We start from the raw sequence: 21,852 nt of genomic DNA, 5'->3' as shown, positions 1-21,852 counted from the left end.
GGGTACTAATGTTTTTAATCTTTTAAAGATATAATCTCATTGATAAGAACTGAAACTAAAGGTATGTTTTTAAAAAGATCAGCTCAAAATAAATTAACCAGAAAGCTCATTCTGATAAGGTGTCGAGTGAATTGAGATGCTTGTTTCATATAGTTCTTTGAGTATTTTGCCACCAGGGTTTGTAGCCTTCCCCACATGTGATGTGTTCCTTAAATGGGCTATCAGGTCAATAGAGCACAGTGGAAGGACCCTCAAGGAGTAGGGGCAGAAAATAGTATTTTAGGTTCAATTATTATATCCACCTACTGTGTATCTTAGGGAACCCTGGTGCTGTAGTGTTTAAGAGCTTGGCTGCTAATCAAAATGTTGGCAGTTCGAATCTACCAGCTGTTCCTTGGAAACCCTGTGGGGCAGTTCTACTCTGTCCTATAGCGTCGCTATAGATCGCAGTAGAATCGACGGCAACAGATTTGTCTTTTTTTTTGGTTTGTCTTAGGCAAGTCACTAAAATGAGATGATTGAGTTAAATGACCCCTAAATTGGAGACTTTTATGTGAATTTGCCCTGGACAAATGACAAGATCGTGTTTTAGTCTGCATTGTGACCCTACCTCAGAAATCAAGTACAATAGAAGTAAAACAGAGCTTTATTTTTATTATAAGATGTTTTATTCATAAAGCCAAGTTCATTTTTCACTGCTGGATCTCAGCCTATCTGCAAGGTGATATTTAAAAAAAAATGAAACAAAGCACACTGCCTTGTCCATTTTGTGTTAATCTAGTCACACTTTTCACGTTTATGACCTTATTCACTACCTTAGTTTTTTCTCTCTTCCCCTTCTATTTTTTTTTTTTTTTTCTTTTTTGGACATCAAGAACAGAGCATTGAATTAATCTCATTCCTTAGTTCAAGACACATTATCATCATCTGTCCACGCAAAGCTCCTTTCTTGTTCCGTTTTTCCAATTACTTATATTTAACAGCATAGATCATTTCCATCTCCCTTCCTCTCTCTCAACCATACTTTTTAGTTGTTGTTGTTAAGTGAAAGTTTACAAATCAAGTCAGTCTCTTGCTATGTATTCCTAGCTGCTCTCCCCGTAATGAGACAGCACACCCCTCCTCTCCACCCTGTATTTCTCATGTCCATTCAACCAGCTCCTTTTCCCCTCTGCCTCCAGACAGGAGCTGCCCACGTAGTCTCATGTGTCTACTTGAGCCAAGAAGCTCACTCCTCACCAGTCCAATATCTGTTTGAAGAGTTGCCTTTGGGACTGGCTCCAGTCTTGGGCTAACAGAGGGTCCAGGGACCATGACCTCCAGGGTCCCTCTAGTCTCAGTCAGACTAGCAAGTCTGGTCTTTTTATGAAAATTTGAGGTCTGCATCCCACTCTTCTCCTGCTCCATCAGGGATTGTCTGTTGTGTTCCCTGTCAGGGCAGTCATCGATGATAGCCGGGCACCATCTAGTTCTTTTGGTCTCAGGCCGATGTACTCTCTGGATTATGTGGCTCTTTATGTCTCTTGGACTCATATTTACTTTATGTTTTTGGTGTTCTTCATTCTCGTTTGCTCCAGGTGGGTTGAGACCAATTGATGTATCTTAGAACTCTGCTTGCTAGTGTTTAAGACCCCAGATGCAACTCTCCAAAGTAGGAAGCAGAATGTTTTCTTAATACATTTTTTTATGCCAATTGACCTAGATGTCCCCTGAAACCATGGTCCCCAGATCCCCATCCCTGCCACTCTGGCTTTTGAAGCATTTATCAACCATTCTTTTATGTTTAATATATTTTTTTATTTTTGTGTGTCCTTAGAAATTACATTATTGTTTTAATGAATATAATTTACACAGGAATTCTGTTTCTTTTTTAGAAAACTGAAAATTATATTTCTAATATCTGTTCATGTCACTGTGTGTATGCTAATCTAATATATTTTGTGATTGCATATAGTATAGCCACCATATATTATCTACCACTTTACTTGACAGCAGTGGGTTTTGTACTAGAGGAAAATCAATTTGCCTCCTGCTCCTGACCACCATATGTAATGTTGCAGTAAATATTTGTTTCCTTATGAAGCTGTCAGAATTTTACTGGGACAGATCTTAGAGGTTGACTCACTGGGTCCTATGTGTATACAGTATTTGACTAAGTCATTCTGGACTGCTGTTCATGATCAGTGCACACTAGGATTTTTGTTTTTTTGTTTATAATGCCTATGAGATTTTTTTTTTCATGTTGTATGTAGCAGTAATGTGTTCCTTTTCATTGCTCTATAATGTCCTAATACATGACACTTCATTTATCTATTATAGAACTGATAGACAGTTGAGTTGTTGTAAGATTAGGGCTATTATGATGAAAACAACTACAAACATTCTTATAAATACATATATGTATTTTTGTGCATACACATACATTTTTTTCTTGATTATATAGCCAGGGCTGGAATTTTTGGGTATTAAGGTATATATACAATTAGCTTCAGTAGATGCAGTTTCCTAAAGTTTTATACCAGTTTTCACTTCCATCAAATTCTTGTGCGCTCTTTCAATTTCATCCATTCTTCTGGGTGTGTAGAGGTTTCTCATTGTGGCTTTAATTTGTCTTTCCTTGATATGGAATGATACCAAGCATCTTTTTATATACTTATTAGCCACTTGGATATGGAGTACTTATATAATAACTGTTTTAGCAGTTTTGTCTGATAAATTCATTATCTCAGTTATTTCTGGCTCTGTGTCTACTGACTGACATTTCTTCTGATTATGGATCATCTTATCCTGCTATTTTGCATGCCTGGTGATTTTTTTTTTGTTGTTGTTGGATGCTGGGCATTGTGAATTTTGGATTGTTGAGTTATGTTTTTTCCTTTTAATAGTGTTTGGTTTTTGTTTTGCTACACAATTAAATTACTTGGATTCAGTTGGATCATTTTGAGACTTGCTTTAAGGTCTTTTAGGATGAGCCAAAAACTGTCTTTGGTCTAGGTCTAGCTGAGCTCTAGTACTAAGGCATTACCTTCGTTGGACTCTACCTGATATCCCATCTAATAGGAAGCTTTTACAATCTGACATGGGAGAACACAAATTAATCCTAACCTTATAGAAATTGTTCTGCCTATTCTTTTCCAGTGTTTTCATTTTCCCCCTAGCCTCACTTAATTTCCTCTCACATATACACAGATCACTACTCTGCTAAAGACTGAAGAAACCCTTCCATGTATCTGCAGCACTCTCTCTGTGCAGCTCTCTCTTCTCCAAGGCTCTACCTGGAAAATTCTAGTTGATGATTTCTGTATCCTCCACAATGCTGCATTCTCTTTGGGTTCCCTCTCTCCCCTATAGCCTAGAAATTGCCTTCAGGCAGTACAATACCAAAAACAAAACAAAACAAAAAACTTGTTGCCGTTGAGTGAATTCCAACTCATAGTGACCCTATAGGACAGAATAGAACCGTCCCATAGGGTTTCCAAGGAGTGTCTGGTAGATTCAAACTGTCACCCTTTTGGTAAGCAGTCGTAGTTCTTAACCACTATGCCACTAGAATCTCTAAGCAGTAGGATAGCCCAGAGTAATTATAGGACTCATTTGTTCATTTCCCTTCTCTCGAATCACAGCCCCATATGCTTGTCCAGTGTATGAAAATGGTTAATTAATATATTATTTCTAGGTTTCTAGTCACTTATGGCAAAGGTAAAGCCATTTCCTGTAACTATATCTTGGTTAGAAATGGAATTTCTCCTTTTCCTTTTATAGAGAAGATAGCTACAACCTTTTTTTGGCGGTGGTGGGGGTGGCTGATAGGGGTTCTAGTCTATTTTCTTTCAGAGCTTTTTTTTTTTAAATTATTTTTTTAAAGTTAGGCCAAATGTTTACATTCACAATTGTTTTTAGAATCACCCTTTTTAAAACGCTAACAAATGGTAAGAACCTTGGCATCTTGACAAAACAAGCAACGTTCTCTTGTTTGTCTCTGCAATGTTCTAATCTTGGGGATCCAGCAGCTAAGTTCAATATCGCTTTATTTCTTTTGCAATGTGTCAGAGAAGTATAGTGTGATTTTGTATCTAAAAGGAGAAAGAAATGTAATGATATCACACAGATAATGAAATGACCACAAAGCAAAGCTAGGGCAAATATAAGCTATTTTGTAGGTTTTACAGTAAATCTCACAGGTTAAAAAAGTCACAAGGCAGAAATCATTCCCCTGTATCTTGTCTTCACAAGTATGACAAGTATTTCAACTTAATCAGATTCAGGAACTGTCAACTATAAACTTATCATTTTCTTCAATTTCTTCAGAAAAAAATAAACCCAGTCCTTATCTGAATCAAATATCAAATGAACAAAAATAGCAGCATGGTCTGAACTATTTCATTCAGTAATATATAGAGGAGAAAATAATTTGAGTGTTAAATTTTTCATGCCACGCTGAACAAGAGAGCAATTAGCTAATACCTGTAGCAGCTTATTTTATATTCAGAATAAGTGACCAAGACATTTAAAGTAGATAGAAATATTTTGCTAAAGTTAATTGCCATCTGAAACATTTATAATCTACGAAATTTAGGCCAAAAAGGAAGCTGTTGTGTGTTTTTGGCAATTTTGATGAATTTAAAAAAGACATCACATTAGATTATTTTCTTTTTCTTGTCCCCTTGATTTCCTGTGCGTTCTGGTTTGCTTTCAGGGTACTGGCAAAATTAACATGAATGTTCTTTTAGACAGGGTCTTGATAATGTCAAAATATCAAAATAACATACAAATTTAAAAGAGCATTTTTCTTAGATGGACATATGAATTTGCTAACCATAGAAATATCTGTGTATTTATTTAGCTAAATTAATCTGTTGTAACCTGACCCTATGAAAGCCAGTAAATTTTCACTGGTCCTTAAACTAGCCCAAGCCAGATTTGGTCTGCTTCGCATGCACAGAAGGACCAGCTATGACCTTTAATTGACCTCAGCAGAGGATACAGCAACAAACAGAATGAATCAGAAGGAAAATCATCACCCATAGCCTATCCTGAAGCGAGAGGTTTCACGAGAACCACATCACCTCCTGTCCTGGCTGCCTTCTAGAATTTTCCCTCCTCAGTATGCCTGTGCAACCACCATCTTACTGCCCAAATCATATATAAGCTCTTCTTCCCCATAGCTTGGGGAGTTGGGTCTGAGGAACTTTCTCCTGGCTCCTTGTTTTGTGCATTACAATAAAGTCACTTTCTCTTTCTCAAAGACTGGTGTCCTGATTATTGGCAAGTCTGAGTGCACTGGACATAACTCACCTTCCAGGGTACGGTGATACTGTGTCTTTATAACATTTATTAAAAAAAAAAAAAAATTCCTGTCAAGTTGATTCCAACTCATAACAACCCTCTGTGACAGAGTAGAACTACCCCATGGTGTTTCCAAGAAGTAGCTGGTAGATTCAAACTGCCACACTTTTGATTAGTAGCCAGAGCTCTTAACCACTGGACCACCAGAGCTGCATAACATTTCTAGTCATGTCACATGGGGTGAGAGGAGGGAGGTGGAATTGGTGATTCCATAAGACATATGAAAGATTTAATTTCTTCTTTGGTTTAAAACAAAAAGGAACTTTAAAGTAGATAATTTGGACAATTTAAAACTGATACCTTTAAATTTGATACTTTTTACAATCTACTTCTTTTACTTTGAGATTTGATAATCATTGTCATGTATTGAATTGTGTCCCCCCAAAATTTGTGTCAACTTGGCTAGGCCTTGATTTCAAGTATTATGTCATTGTCCACCATTTTGTTACCTGATCGATTTTCCTATGTGTTGTAAATCCTACCTCTGTGATATTAATGAGGCAGGATTACAAGAAGTTATGTTAATGAGACAGAACTCAAACTACAAGTTTGGCTGTGTCTCAAGTCAACCTCTTTTGAGACATAAAAGAGAGAAGTGAGGAGAGAGACAAGGGGACCTCATATTACCCAGAAAGTAGTGCCAGGAACAGACTGCATCCTTTGGATCTGGGGTCCCTTCATTGAGAAGCTCTTAGACCAGGGACAAATTGATGACAAGGACCTTCCTCAAGAGCAAACAGAAAGAGCAAGCCTTCTCCTGGAGCTGATGCTCTGAATCTGGACTTCTAGCCTACTAGACTATGAGAGAATACACTTCTGTTTGTCGCAGCCATCCACTTATGGTATTTTTGGTTAGCAGCACTAAATAAAAGAATTTAGTACCAGGAATGGGGTGCTGCTTTAACAAATACCTAAAATGTGGAAGCAGTTTTGAAACTGTGAATGGATAGAGGCTGGAAGGGTTTTTAAGTGCCCAATAATAAAAGCCTAGATTGCCCTGAAGAGACTGTTGGAATTAAGGACATCAAAAAAAATTCCGATGAGGACTCAGAAGGAAATGGGGAGAACTGTTACACTGGAGACTGGACAGATGGTGAGAAGCAGCAGCAGACAAATGACAAGGAGCAGAAGCAGGAGACTAATACAAGACTGCTCTGGGGCTGACTCACAGAGCAAGATTGCTGAGTGCCTTGGCACAGGAGGCTTCCTGGCAGAGTGAGGTACCTCTGGGCACTCAGCAGTAGAGCTAGGCTTGCCAACCCACAAAGCAAGAGAGATGAATGCCTTCAGGCCATAGTTTACTGGCAGAATGGGGTACTTTCAGGCACTTATTGATGGAGCTAAAGAGCTTTGGAACACTTGCACCAGCAGAGCAGAAGCAGGCAGTGAGACCCAAGGGACTGAGAAGCCAAGGAATCAGAAAGCAGAAGCTGAAGAGTCAAGGAACAAAGAAAGTAGAACTGCTTTAGTCTCATAGGTTAGGGCCACAACCTCTGGGGCCTCAAATGGTTGAGTCGGCAAGCAGATGGACTAGGAGAATGGAGACACTCAAATTCAAGGGACCGGGGTTGCTGTCTCAGCGGGGCTGGAAGATGGAGTGAAGCCCAGGGCCAAGGGGCCTCCACTGAGAATCTGGAGAGTGTGGTCAATACCTGGAGTCTTTAGGGCAGGGCCATTGTCAAAATGGTTTCAGAGAACAGAGGATTATTTTCAAGCCTTGAGAGCTAATGTAGTGTAGTCTGTTGACCTGCTTGGTGTCTGTTATTCCTTCTTTCCCTCCAGTTTCTCTCACTTGTAGTGGAAATGCCTAGCTTCTGCCTGTTCCACCATTGTACTTTGGAAACAGATAATTTATATTATCAATTTCATAGATGAAGAGGAAATTTTGGATTTTGGACTTGGAGTTGAATTAAGACTTTTGCTATGATGTGATGGGGTGAATATGTCTTATATGTCCAAGGAGATGAATTTTTTTGGGTCAAATGGTGGAATGTCATGGATTGAATTGTGTCCCCAAAAAACGTGTGTCACCTTGGCTAGGCCTTGATTTCCAGTATTGTGCAATTGTCCATTTTGTCAATTGATGTAATTTTCCTATGTGTTGTAAATCCTACCTCTATGATGTTAATGAGGCAGTTATGTTAATGAGACAGGACTCAGTACACAAGATTACGTTCTGTCTCAAGTCAGTGTGAAGTGTTTTGAGACATAAAAGAGAGAAGTGAGCAGAGAGACAGGGGACCTCCTATCACCAAGAAAGTAGTGCCAGGAGCAGAGCGCATCCTCTGGACTTGCAGTCCCTGTTTTGAAAAGCAACTAGACCAGGGACAAATTGATGATGAGGACTTACCTCCAGGGCTAACAGAGACAGAAAGCCTTTCCCTGGAGCTGATGCTCTGAATTCAAACTTCTAGCCTACTAGACTGTGAGAGAATAAACTTCTGTTTGTCGAAGCCATTCTCCTGTGGCATTTCTGTTATAGCAGCACTAGATAAGTAAGACAGTTATTAAAGTAGTTTGATAGATACTTCTGAGAAGTCTTTGTACTGAGAATTAGGACTATATAAATATAGTTTGAATTAAGCAGTAACCATTTTTCTGTGACCAGACATAAGTTCCTCAAGTTTACTCTTAAGTTACTCAGAGCCCAAGGAAATATGGCTTTGAGATTCAATGTTCTTTAAAGTGTTCTCCTGCAAAACAAAACAAAATGAAACAAAATTAATTGTAAATACTTTAATCCCTACTAAGTCAAAGGGATTGGGTCAAGAAAGCTTGACCCAGATATTTGTGTAAGTAGGTTTTTGGTAAGACATTGCAGGTCAACACATATTTATCAAGTGTTCCTATGAGAACAATGGTAGACAAAATAGAATCTGTTTTATCAATCATTAAAGCTATAGAGGAATTATAATCTAGGGGAGGAAGATAGACAACAAAAATTTAAGAAAATAAATAGGGGTTTCAGTTTTTTGTTTTGTTTTCAGTACTAAAAGAACAATAAAAGAATGTAATATGGTAGAATAATTGAGAAGGGAAAATTTCCGGTTAGTTTGTTCCTGGATGGCATCTCTGAAAAGGATACATTCAAGTTGGGACCTGAGTAATGAAGAGGAAAAAAAAAAATAAATAAATGAATGAAGAGGAATGAAGAGGAAGCTGTGCCAAAATTTGGTGTGAGAGCATCTGAAGTGGAAGAAATAACAGGTGTAAAGGCCTGGATGGATCATTGTTAGTAAGGGAGAATAGAGATGATATTGCAGATGCAGGGCAAGGAGAGCCATTTAGGGTGTAGTAAGTAGGGAATTTGGAGCCTTGGTGGCGTAGTGGTTAAGAGCTATGGCAGCTGACCAAAAGGCCTGCAGTTCAAATCCACCAGCCACTCCTTGGAAACCCTATGGGCTGTTCTGCTCTGAGTCAGAACCGACTGGACTGCAAGGGGTTTGGTTTGGTTTTGGGGTAAGTTTGGAATGAAGAATTTAAGTTTTAATTTAAATATACTGGGGTACCACTAAGGGTTTTAGGCAGAGAAATAGCATGGTCTATTATGGATTGAATTATTTCCCCCAAAATATATGTGGACATCCTAACCACTGTTCTACTCTGTCCTATAGGGTCACTCTGAGTCAGAATTGATGGCAGTTGGTTTGGTTTTTTTGGGGTTTTTTTTGTACTCATGAATATAATCCTGTTTGGAAATAAGGTTCTCCTTTTTTTATGTTGACAAGGTTATACCTGAGTAGGGTGGATCCTAAACATAATACCTTATATTCCAAAAAAAAAAAACCCAAGAGGGACACACACGGGGGAAGACAGACAGTAGCCAAGGAAAACCAAGCAATGCCTAGGTGCAGAAGCTGAAAGAGACAAGAATTCTCCTCTAGAGCTAGCAGAGAGAGAGAAGCTAGCCCTGTCCACATCCTGAATTCAGACTTCAAGCCTCCAGAGCTGTGAAAAAATAATTTCTATTCTTTGAACCCATCAGTTTTGGGATATTTTGTATGGAAGCCGTAGGGAAGTAAGACATGTTCAACAGTGCTTTCTTAAAAGATTATCCTGGCTGCTCTGTGGAGGATGGAGTGTAGGAACCAGAGGGAATTGTTAGGAGACTGTTGCAGGTAAGGGAAAATGGTACTTGAATTAAGCAGTGTGTTAGTAAACTGTAGTCATTTACACAATGCACAAAGGCCTTTTCTTCATTGCTGGATAGGAATGAGATCTTCACTACAGCAGGGAAACAGATTCTGAGCTCAGATTGATATTACCCAAACTAAAGACTGAAATCCAATGTCGGCACATTCTGGCCAATGCAGTCTGTAACTCACTCTCTTTCTTGGTTATGAAAGTGACTTCGCATTTCTGTAGATCAGTGTCTTTCACTCAGCTATTTCCTTGGATAGCAGGGTAACACTGTGTAATGACAATTTTTAGCATCTTATATACCTGGTTTCAAGGAGCACTGGTGGCAGGGTGGTTAAGTGCTCGACTGCTAACCAAAATGTTGGCAGTTGGAACCCACCAGCTGCTTCAAGGGAGAGAAGACCTGGTGATTTGCTCCCATAGAGATTACAGCCTAGGAAACCCTATGGGGGAGTTCTACTCTGTCCTGTAGGGTTGCTATGGGTCAGAATAGTCTGGATGGCTTACAACAACAACATACCTGGGCTCAAAGTCCAGCTCCATTACCTCTGTGATCAAGGTCAACAGTGATATTCAATTTCCTTGAGTCTCAGTTTTCTCATCTATAAAATAGAAATAATAATGCAATCTACTTCATGCAGTACTTGTATATAACAGATGAGATAATATCCACAAATTTGCTAATACATACCTGGCATTCTGAATACTCTCAATAGTTTGCAGTGAAAAAAATTTGGATGAGTCTGTGAAGGCAGAACTATATTGAGTGTCTACTCTGAGACAGGCTATAATATTCAGATCATAGTTCTCAGAAGACAGAATTATGGATATTACTTAGAAATCAGAGAAACTTGGGCTATAATTATTCTAGCCAAAGCTTATTCAAACCAGTGATATTAGTATCCCTTTCCAGCAGAAGGGATTAATGATATCTGACATTTTACTTTTCAGCATTATTATAAATGTTTTTGTTGTTGTTAGGTGCCATCAAGTCGATTTTCAATTCATAGTGACCCCATGTGACAGAGTACAACTGCCCTATGGGGTTTTCTAGGCTGTCATCTTTATGGGAGGAGATTGCCAGGTCTTTCTCCTGTGGAGCCACTAAAGATGTTTCAACTGCTAACCTTTCAGTTAGCAGGGGTTCTTATACTTGTCAGTATCTAATAGAAAATATTCATGAAAATTTATTAATTTCTTCCTTCAAGATATTTATTAAACATCAGCACTCCACCAGGTAATGAAATTTTAAAAATAATATATTTAATAATATATTAAAACATTAAACTTGTAGATTATAAATATGTTAGAATTTATGGATTTTTCATCTATATAACTTCTAAATGATGTAAGAACTTGACTCTCATTTGTACTGTGGACAAGGGCAGGGTATTTTTTTTCCAAGGTTGTTTTATGATGAAAAGTTCTCACAAAGATTCTTCAGAGATTGGGCAACCAAAGAAAATAAAAAATATATAAGTGAGATAAATTTTGGCAATCTTTTTTTTTCTTGTTCAGAATTTTTTTTTTTTCCTTTTTAAGAATCCATTACAAGGCAAGGCATTTCTCAAGATTAATACTTTCTCAGATGTTGATCTGTTTTTTTTTTTTTTTTTTTGTGAGAGAAAAAAAGTGACATTGGGGAATATATTTCTATAAGGAATTGATGCCCAGTCAGAAAATGACAAACTATATTAACAAAGTGTTATACTCTCTCATCCATAGGTGACCTTTAAAGAGAAGTGTAGTTACTATCTTATAATATTCCTTCATTTATTAGCTGTTCCTTTCCTGAGTTTCCATGCTATTATATAGCAAAGTACAGATGCTTGGCTTAAAAATAGAGAAATATGATCTAACCACTCTAATTGCTCTAGGCTCTCAAGTTTAATTCAATTTTTTTCTCTTTATGTGACTGGGTTCGAAGCTGATGGTGGCTGCTAGACTAGACGGTTTAGGAGAGAGATTCAGACAACTTTATCTCTGTCCATTAAATTAGTCAAAAAGACATTTTATTTTTCAGACTTGGTAGAAGTTCATTAAAGTGATTGGATAGACTTCTAGAATTGCATTTGGAGATATCGTTGGGTAAGTTATCTAGGTCATAAGCAAAATGACTGATTTCGACAGTTACAAATGATAAGATAGTCTCATTTTTTCTGCTATTCACCTAAATCACGACTATCAAATATTAGGGGGAAAAAAAGACTATTAAGATGGCCAATGAATTGTGATGCCAAAAAGGAAAAGAAAAACTTTGTCATGTCACCATGATTAGAATCCCAGAAATGAGTTTCTAAATCCCTAAATGGAAGAAAAATATAATTTAGTTTTATTTCTTCCTGTCGAATATTAATTGAGACTTCCTGTGCAAGCTCTCCGTACTCCAGGGTGTGTAGAGGTAAGATTTTAGTTTCTCATCTTCTCTGTACCTTTCCCCACTACGGTTATGAATTCAAGCTGATAAAGAAGTTTCAAACCACTACCTGATACAATGTTATTAGTGAATTTCTCATTCTCCTCTTTTTTTTTTTTTTTACATTTCTCCTGTCAATATCAGATTTAAATGCAATGCTTTAGAACAATTGTTTTCAGGAAAATGGCTATCTTGGAAAGGCTATTTATTTGCTAAAGAAGTGAGAAGAATGTAATTTTATGTTCATCTCAGCTAGGGTTTGAAAAATTACCTTCTATTTAGCGTCAATAGAAAACTTTGATCTGAACACCATTGGATACAATATATGATAAAGCCCTAGCAATTTTCTTCAGTATTCTGTCTCCCAAATCCTACCAGAGTTTTGGAGAATTAGAGGGAAAAGCAAAAGTACAGATTGCCTACCATGAGCAAAACATTTTATTAGGGCTTTTCTATAAATCACTGTGATTTCCACTTTCCAATGAGTAAGTCAGTTCAGTCAACCATATGTTCTATTTACTTAGGGATTTAAACCCAAGTCTGTAGGGTTATGGGGTGTATTTTTAACTATGAAATAAGTCCTGAATCTTCATTAAACATATCTCATTTTCTTTTATTGCTTCTTTGATTTTTGATCAAATTTTAATTTCTTTTTTAATTTAATTGTGTGTCTTCTTTCCTCAGTCAACGGTAGGCTTTCCTGTGACGTTACCCTACGAAGATCATAAATTCATTTCAATTTGACATGCCAACTCAGAAATAAATAAAACATTCCAAAAGAAAAGGGTTCTCTAGAATATTAGCAAGGACATTTTAATGTAGTTTTTCTATTAATTATATAAAATTTTTTTTTTTTTTATATAGAGTGATTCAAATTGATTACAAGTATGAAGAACCATTCTTGGAATACTGTCCTGCTAAATTATTCAAAAGAAATAGCTGAAATACATGTTCATTCTAATATCTATCCATTATGAAAGAAATTAAGATTTATTTTCACTTATGTTATGCCATAGGGTATGCTGAGCTCTTTTTTTTTTTGATGTTTATAATCATTCAGCGTGATAGTCTTTTTTCTCCATTTTATATCTGAAAAACTGAGGCATAGATAGAAAAAAAGAAATTTTGTCCTGGTTAGTAGGGCTATAAAGTGGTGGAAAACAATTCAAAGCACTATTTAATAATTAAAAGTCACTCTACCATTCTGCACAGGAGATACACATTTTTCCAAGTCTTCAATGGGGTATTGCCAGAATTCTGTCCACCTCTCTGAGCAGTTCATCTAGAACAACTATCCGTGTCATTTTGCAAAGGTGATTTCTTTGAGAACCTAAAAAAACTTTGTACACAGTTTGTTTTCATAGAATCTCTACCCAAGCATTATCTAATGCAGCTGTTCTCAGTGTGTATAACTAGACCAGCAACATCTGTATCACTTGGGAACTTGTTAGAAATACGAATTATTGGGCCCCACCCCAGACTTGCTGAATCAGAACCTCTGATGGTAGGGCCCAGTAATCTGTGTTTCAACAGGCCCTCAGGAGATTCTGATGTACAGGAACATTTGAGAACCACTGACCTCATTATTAACTTACACAGCAGAAAATCACTTAACTGCATAAAGTTCTGAATCTCTTGTTTCAGTGAAGTTTTTTTTTTTTTTTTTTTTTCCTTTTTGCTGAAGTCAAGCATGTAATATGCCACAGGATTTGGGACTGAGTTTTTCAACTGGCCAAATAAAATACATTAGCGATCAGAATCTTTAGGCTGGAAAAATGGAGCGGAATACATGGGTACTTGTAAACATCTTGTAAATGTATAAAAGATTCCCATCAGTGCCACTCTTTTTTTTTTCTTTCTACCCTTTTCTGTCTCTTGCTCTGTGTATGTATGTGTGTGTGTGTGTGTGTGTGTGTGTATGTATAGGGGAACTCTAAGCTGAGGAAACCTTGGTGGTGTAGTGGTTAAGTGCTACAGCTGCTAACCAAGAGGTCGGCAGTTGGAATCCACCAGGTGCTCCTTGGAAACTCTGCGGCAGTTCTACTCTGTCCTATTGGGTTGCTATGAGTTGGAATGGACTCGACGGTAGGGGGTTGGGTTTAACTCTGAGTGGATACAGATTCAAATCTCTGTTTTAAGATAGTCAAAGCCAGAAAAACAACACTACCAAGAGAATTCTTGCTGTTTTTGTGACAACAGCTGTACAGTAACAAGAAAGAAAAGGAAGAGGTGGCAGCCTCTAGAGATAGAAACAGCCTAGATCAAAACAACACTCTTCATAGGACCTGACACATTAGCTTATCTTCCTCTCCTACTGATTTAGAAAAGACATTGAACAATAACAACAAAACTTTTTAATTACAATCTATAGGTTTATTTCCTATTTTATAGGTTTATTTGTTGTGACACAGAACAATTACAATGATATAGATTAATCTGGGAAAAATTCAAGTTACCGTAAAAGCATATTCAAGTTACAGAAAAGTGTATTTCCCTCTTCGCCTGAGACGACCATTCTTCCTGGGTCCTCTCCATCATTGCCATTCTAAAGTTTCTTCTCTATCCTTCTAGAAATATGTTGTGTATATAATATATCAGCATTTATTTTGATCAATTTTCTATCAGTGTTCCTTTACCCAGTTTTGCCACCAAACTTATCATTTGAATCAGGTCATGCCCTTAGCAATCAGTAAACTCAAATCTCTGGTAAACTGGCTAGAGGCGTGGTGGTGGTGTTGGTGGCGGCTTTGTACGAGGCTGTGGTGGGGGTGGTGCACCTTACATTACAAACATGAGCATCTCAAAGTTTCACTTGGAATGAGTAAACACAACGTAAGGCAATATGGGGGCTAAGGCTTGTCTGGCACTTGTTTTGTTTATGTGAATGCTTAGGTTATAGTATATTTCGCTTCCCTCCATCCCCAACACTGAGGCATGTTAGCACTAACTGGAGTCTCTGAAGGTTTTGGATGTTGGTTGGTTTTATTTATTCTTTATCAAGAGATCATATACTTACCAATGTCAGGAGCCTTTTAATCATAATTTAAGAGAAGAAGGCATAACTTCCTAGACAGAGACCTTTATCATGCTCAGCAGATCCTGGGCTTCCTTTGTTTATCAGAGGCCAAGTAATCTCTTGGATAATTCTTTGACCTCTGAGTGGGTAAGAGAGACAATGGTTAGGCTAGAAATTTCCATTTATGCTTCATACTCCGTCAAATCCATAAGAACACTCCACAAACCCGCTGTCTGGTACTGCTGTAACAGAAGTACCACGAGAAAAAAAAAAAAAAGAGTGGCTTTAAAGAAGTGAAATGTACTCTCTCACAGTTTAGGAGGCTAGTGGTCTGAATTCAGGCCACTGCCTGTAGGGGAGGGCTCTTTTTCTTTTGGGTTGCCAGGAAGATCCTTGTCTCAACTTCTGTAGCCCTTATGTTCTTTGGTTCCTTGGTGATCTTCACATAGCAACCATCTCCCTTCTCCCTCCATGTGTACTTGCTTGTCTCTCTTCTATGCTGGCTTTTTATAACACAGAAGTGATTAGGCTTAGGATACAACCTACAATGATGTGTCTTCATTAGCATAACACACAAAACCCTATTCCCAAACAGGGTTACTTCCACAAGTACAGGGTTAGGATGACAATACATATTTTGGGGGAACACAATTAAATCCCTAACATACCCCCAAGGATAAATCTCTGAATGTCTTGTTCACTACTTCACCTACCATGCCTAGATTGTTCCCATCTCATAGTAGAAAATAAGAGCTGTTGTTTGTGGGTATGAGTCCACTACCAGTGTTGAGATATTATTGTCATTAATCTTATCTTGAGGACATTGCCCCCGGTTGAAAGTTCAATGGTTATTTTACAGATTGTAGTGTTTTCAGGATGGAAGATCCACAATTACTGAATGATCACAAACCTGGAACAAGAAGCTAAGTCTGAAAAGAGACTGGAACCAAGTAAAGAAGGTAAAGTTTCTGAGAAGTAGGGCAGTTCTACTCAGACTTAGGCAATAATGAATAAGCCAACCTCCAGCTACTCCTTGCAAAACAGTGTGTTCCAGCTGTGATTCCACAGGGGTCATGAACAGTCATGGTATGCAAATAAAGCATTCTCCTCAGATGGAATCCTGCTCTGGAATTGTGGGCCTTTTGCAGGTAGAGAAATGAAGTCATGGAAAGAACTAAGAGAAATTTTTATAACCATGCCATCTCACTTTTTCCCACAGCATTACTTTTGTACCGCGTCTATGGTTCTTAACAGCTGTATCTCTCACACTATTTATGTTCAGATCAGCCTCTGGACTTATACTAATCTTTACAAGAGGATCCTTCGTAGGATCTGAGTCATTTTTGTTGTTAGCACATAGCAGAGGATCACTTAAATGGTTGGTAGCAGAAACTACTACATCTACGAATATTGTGCGACAGAGGGTGGGAAGCATCAAGGATGAATCTGAGGGTCTGATCCTGCCCCACTGACAGAAGCAGAAAGTTATGTAGGAAGAGAAGGTTTTCACTGTACAGAGGTTTAATTTAAGGGCATGGTATGATATCCATAAAGGCAGGACAAGTCATTGTGATTTTTGTGTCACCCACCAAAGGTGGTTGATCAAGGCGTGAAAGCGATCCAGGTCTGGAAGGGTATGAGAGTTGGGAGGAAGGCAGTGTGGTGGTCAGATCTCTTATATGATTCTGAGCATATTTTCTAACTTCTCGTACTTTTTTTCTCCTCCATTAAGTAGGGATAATAGGGACATAATGAAAATCAAATGAAATGATCTCTTAGCACAGTGTCTAATTCTTAATAAGTGAATAAATATTACATATTATAGAATGTATAAAAATACCTGTTAAATTCCTGCTATGTACTGAGAGACTCTTCAGGGACCCCAGGTAATCCCTGGGTGGTAGAAACAGTCAGCACGCTCAGCTGCTAACCAAAAGGTTGGAGGTTCAGTCCATCCAGGGGCACCTCGGAAGAAAGACTTGGTGATCGACTTCCAGTAAAGGAGCCTTTGAAAACCCTGTGGAGGATAGTTCTACTCTGACGCACATGGGGTTGCCATGGGTTGAGATTGACATAACTCGACAGCAACTAACAACGATAGCCTTTTGCTTAAGATTCTGTGATTGTATTTGACTTAGGTGAAATTCAGTTTACCGGTTACCATTTGTCATGGAGTCAACTACAACTCATGGTGACACCATGTGTGTCAGAGTGGAAGTGTGCTCCATAAAGTTTTCAATAACTGATTTTTCTGAAGTAGATCACCAGGACTCTTCTGAGGTGCCTCTGGGTAGATATGAACCTCCAACTTTTTGGTCAGCTGCTGAGCGTTTTAACCATTTGCACAACCCAGGGGTGAAATTAAGTAGTATATGCATTTTAAAACGATCTTCTCGTAAGGCATCATTCTTTGTAGCAGAATCAGCAGTGAGTGGCCAGTGATTCACTTTCTCTCTCTCTCTCTCTATATATATGATCGTTTTTTTAGTAGGAAGTTTTAGACAGCCCATTCTGTGGCCTAATTTTCTTGTTAGCTTGAAGGTCTTTATAATTGTCACTGCAAGCGTATGTCCAGTTAATTTAAAGCTCATTTAAGCCCATTATGGTTTTCTACAGATAGCTCTGAGACTGTATATATATTTTTTCCTCTGAACCCACTACTATGTAGCCCCACTAGCTTGCTCTTTCTGAAGTGTCTCAGCTCAGGACTGCACCAAGTGGAGTCGGAGCCACCCTCTGCAGGAGGAGTTGAAGACAGATTGTCCATGCTGCTTTCTAATGATTTCATCTGAATTGCAAAGCATTGGCTTATGGCCCCATTTATAACTCCAGTTTTAGAAACTACTTTTTATAATTAAGACTTTTCTAAAGAATGCCATAAAACCAATGACTGTGTTAACAAAGAGCTGGAATGCATGCATTAGACAATTTGGAGATCTGAGAGCTCATGTGATCTTGAATTCTCAGTCATGGTTTCCACTTGTCTCTCACATATTCAAGACTTTATAAGGGGTTCAAGTTGCCAGGTGGGAGGTAGCAATGTGGGGTAATGAGAGAGCAGAGGCTTTGGAGAAAGATTTGGATTAAAATATTGACTCTATAATAACTATGGCATTTGGCAAAAAGTGGGGATACAAATGTGTTTGCTGAATTAGTTTTCTAGTTAAACTTTCCAAGCCTCAGTTTCTGCATCTATAGGTTAGCAGTAATGCCTATTCATATAGTTGTTATGAGCACTAAACAAACCAACACCTGGAAATCTTAGAGCAACACCTGGCGTTAAGTAGATAATTAGGTAATGAACACACATTGATCTACTGTTCCATTTGGACACCTTCTAATTAGAACTTCTGTATTTATCCACCTTTCTCTTAACCCCTCCACAGATTCATCGGCTACTCATTCTTTATCTTATTATCCCAAATATATGCTATACTCATTCGTAGCTGCACACTTTCATGTTTATTATCAAAATGTCTTTTTCTCTTTCCTTTTTGCCCATTTAAATCTTATAATTAATTCCAGAGCTAATTCATGATGTCGCCTCCTTTATGAAATGTTCTTCAATGCCTTCCATGCTGTCTTTCTCTGATCTGTTTCACTTATTATGTGCACCATTTAATTAAGCACATAGTTATATTATATGATCCTATTTATCATTTGTAAACCCTGGTGGTGTAGTGGTTAAATACTACGGCTGCTAACCAAAAGGTTGGCAGTTTGAATTCACCACGCCCGCCTTGGAAACTCTATGGGGCAGTTCCACTCTGTCCTATAGGGTCGCTATGAGTCAGAATCAACTCAATGGCAATGGGTTTGGTTTTTGGCTTGGTTATTTATCATTCTAGGTCTATTTGTTGTGTTTAAACCTCCCTCCTCAGAAAGATCACAGACTCTTTTGGGAAAGTGACTATGTGTTAAAAGTTTTCTTTCACTAGAGTGATTTTCATTTTTTATGAAATAATACTATATTATTTAATTCATGGCTAAGTACTTTTCTTACATAAACTACTCACTTCTGGTCGATAGCCATGGAAATCCTGTGGGGTCACTATGAGTCAGAATCAACTAGACGGTAGGCATATGTTCTCCAGGTAAAGCAGGAATTCTCAACCTCTCGATATTGGCATTTGGGACCAGATAATTCTTTGTTGTGGGGACTCCTGTGCAGCCCTTGCCTTTACCCACTAGATTCCAGTAGCACCTCACCAGTTGTGATTTCCAAAAAGCTCTCCAGAGACTATATCCCTGGCAAGCAAAATCACCCCTGGTTGAGAACCACTGACCCCATGGAAAATGATCCATTGTTTGGAATAATTTATTCCATATTCCTTTGAATCCTTAGGATCAAAATTTGGAATAATTTTTAATGGGAAATCAGCTGAGCAGAGGCCTAAATCAACTTTTAACTTAATTTCAGGGAAAATTTAAGTACTACTGGCAGTTTAAGGTCTAAATTCCTAAAAGTTAAGAACCTCAACATTTTAGCAGGCTTTGTAGCGTGCATTCCAGTGAGACCTAAGTTTTTTTGTCAGTGTCTGTGATTTTTACATGATTCCACAAAAGATTAGACATGGCTTTCATATGTCAACTATTTGATTGAAATGATTTTTTTTTTTTTTTAATTAACCTAGGACAGTAAAAGGACAAATAAGCAACTTATTAAAGGTTATAAGATCTTCATTTTGTGGCCTAGAGGAAAGGAAGATGGGATGGAAAACAAGCTTTGATGTTCTTGAAGTTTCAAGTTCACCTTGACCTAGGAATAAATGCAAATTGGCAAAGTCACCAACCTTGTAGACATAGGGATGAAACCTGAAATATTAAAATATTACTGAGAAAAATGACCTTAAGGTGACTTAAAAGAAACATTACAAAAAGATTAAAAGTCAATTTTAGATATGTATCTTTTTTCTCCTAGACAAATAACTTTGTAAGGAATGCAAAACTTCTAATAAAAAACTTAAGCCTCTGCTTCTTTTTCTGAAAGTGACTTGATCTTTTAAAATTTTCTCCAAACTTAATATGGCCACATGCTGTGTAATTATCTCCAAATCACAGACACTACCTAGTTGGTCTCACTTTTAAATGCAAATGAATGTCCAAGCAAGAGGTTTTTTTTTTTTTTTTTTTTTTAATTTTCTTTCTAGCAGTAGACTATGTCTACAGTCATCACTCTCTTTCTGGAAAAGAAAGTAGAGTCAAGTTCAGGTTCTATGAATCTGCACAAAAAGAGTTGTTTTTGCACTTTGGCTTTGTTAGTGTAACAATGGAAAGATGGAATAGGTTGTAATTCTGCCCTGGATATATATTCTTTGCTATATCTGGAAAGATAATCTGAATTTTATTTCAATGTTAATTATAGAGCATCAGAGTTGAAAGAGATCTTCTCTGAACGTTTTACCAAGGAAGAAGCGAAACGCTGACAGTTTTAAGTAATTGGCACAATGTTGCATGACTGAATTAGAGGAGCTGGAACAAAAACTGAACCCTTCTAATTCTTACACCAGTTGCCCTAGAGTTGATTCAAACTCATGCTGGCCCCACGTGTGCAGAGTAGAACTCTGCTCCATAGGGTTTTCAATGGCTGATTTTTCAGAACTAGATTGCCAGGCCTTTCTTCCAAGGCACCTCTGGGTTGATTTGAACCTCTAAGCTTTCAGTTAACAGCTGTGTGCTAACTGTTTGCTTAGAAAAGCATAACTAGAGTGTGATCCAGCCAACCAAACCATAGTTGTATTGGTGGGAGAGAGGCTGAGGGGTATGCTGGGGATAGGCGACTTCCTTGCTAGAGCACTACTACCATTTTAATAACGAAGGCATAGAATAAGATCTTCCCCCTGCCCCCCCCCCCACCACCCCACCACACACACATGTTCAGGTGATAAAGTTCTTGAAACCAAAATGTCTTGCTGGGATAAAAAAAAAAAAAAAATTTTTTTTTTTTGCTGGGATAGATGCCCTTTATTAATAGAGATAGCATCGTATTACTGACTTTCAGAGATCAGGATATCTGATATGGTCACAGAATTACAGGATAAATTTGGAAATAGAGGTGTAGTAGAAAAAAAAATCACAACTAATTTAAATTGAATTTTGTACCAATTTTAAAAATATTTTACACGAATTATTTATGATGGCTTCCAGGGAGAATTTTTATTCACTTGTTCCTTTCCACTTTGTTAGAGCAACACATTTTAAATAAGCCTAATCTAGCCGACCTCCCTGTGATGGAATACTTGTAATTCATCACATTGCTCGTGTTTATGATGTTTGTCAGCATGATGAGCCATGTAAGAGTAATTACCATATCAATTTTATTTATCCAGTTCCAATTTATTTGACCCTTCTAGAATAAATTCTTGTATTTACAGTTACTTGGAAAGGGAATCACTAAAATGTACTTCTGCTCTAAGTAAAGCTAATGGTTCCTAATGTGATACAGAGATCCTGGGCTCATCTCTTTTCCCCTGGCAACAGGTTAGGGTCTCAGGGAGAGTTCTTTTATTCTGCCCCACCCAACACACACACGCACAAGCACTTTATTTTAGGAGCCCTGATGGTGCAATGGTTAAGCACTGGGATTCTAACTGAAAGGTCAGAAGTTGGAATGCACGAGCTGCTCCTTGGAGCAAAGTTGTGCAAGCCTGCTTATAGCCTTGGAAACCCTGCAGGGCAGTTCTACTCTGTCGTATAAAAAAAAAAAAAAAAAAAAAAATTAGGGTCAGTATAAGTTGGAATTGACTTCACGGCAGTGGGGTTTTTTTTTTGATTTAAGACAAAGCTAGCATGTTTGAGAGGAGGAATAGACCGGATGCCAAACAGAATTCTGATGTGAATTTTACGGAGTAAGGCTATATAGAAATCTGTGAATGAACAGATTGGCTGCAAAATATACCAAGCAACCCAAGAACACTCCCTATCAAGGCTGTCA

The sequence above is a fragment of the Loxodonta africana genome, chromosome 7 (genome assembly GCF_030014295.1).
Source record: "Loxodonta africana isolate mLoxAfr1 chromosome 7, mLoxAfr1.hap2, whole genome shotgun sequence".
Taxonomy (NCBI): Eukaryota; Metazoa; Chordata; class Mammalia; order Proboscidea; family Elephantidae; genus Loxodonta; species Loxodonta africana.
Note: the sequence above shows the minus strand (reverse complement) of the source record.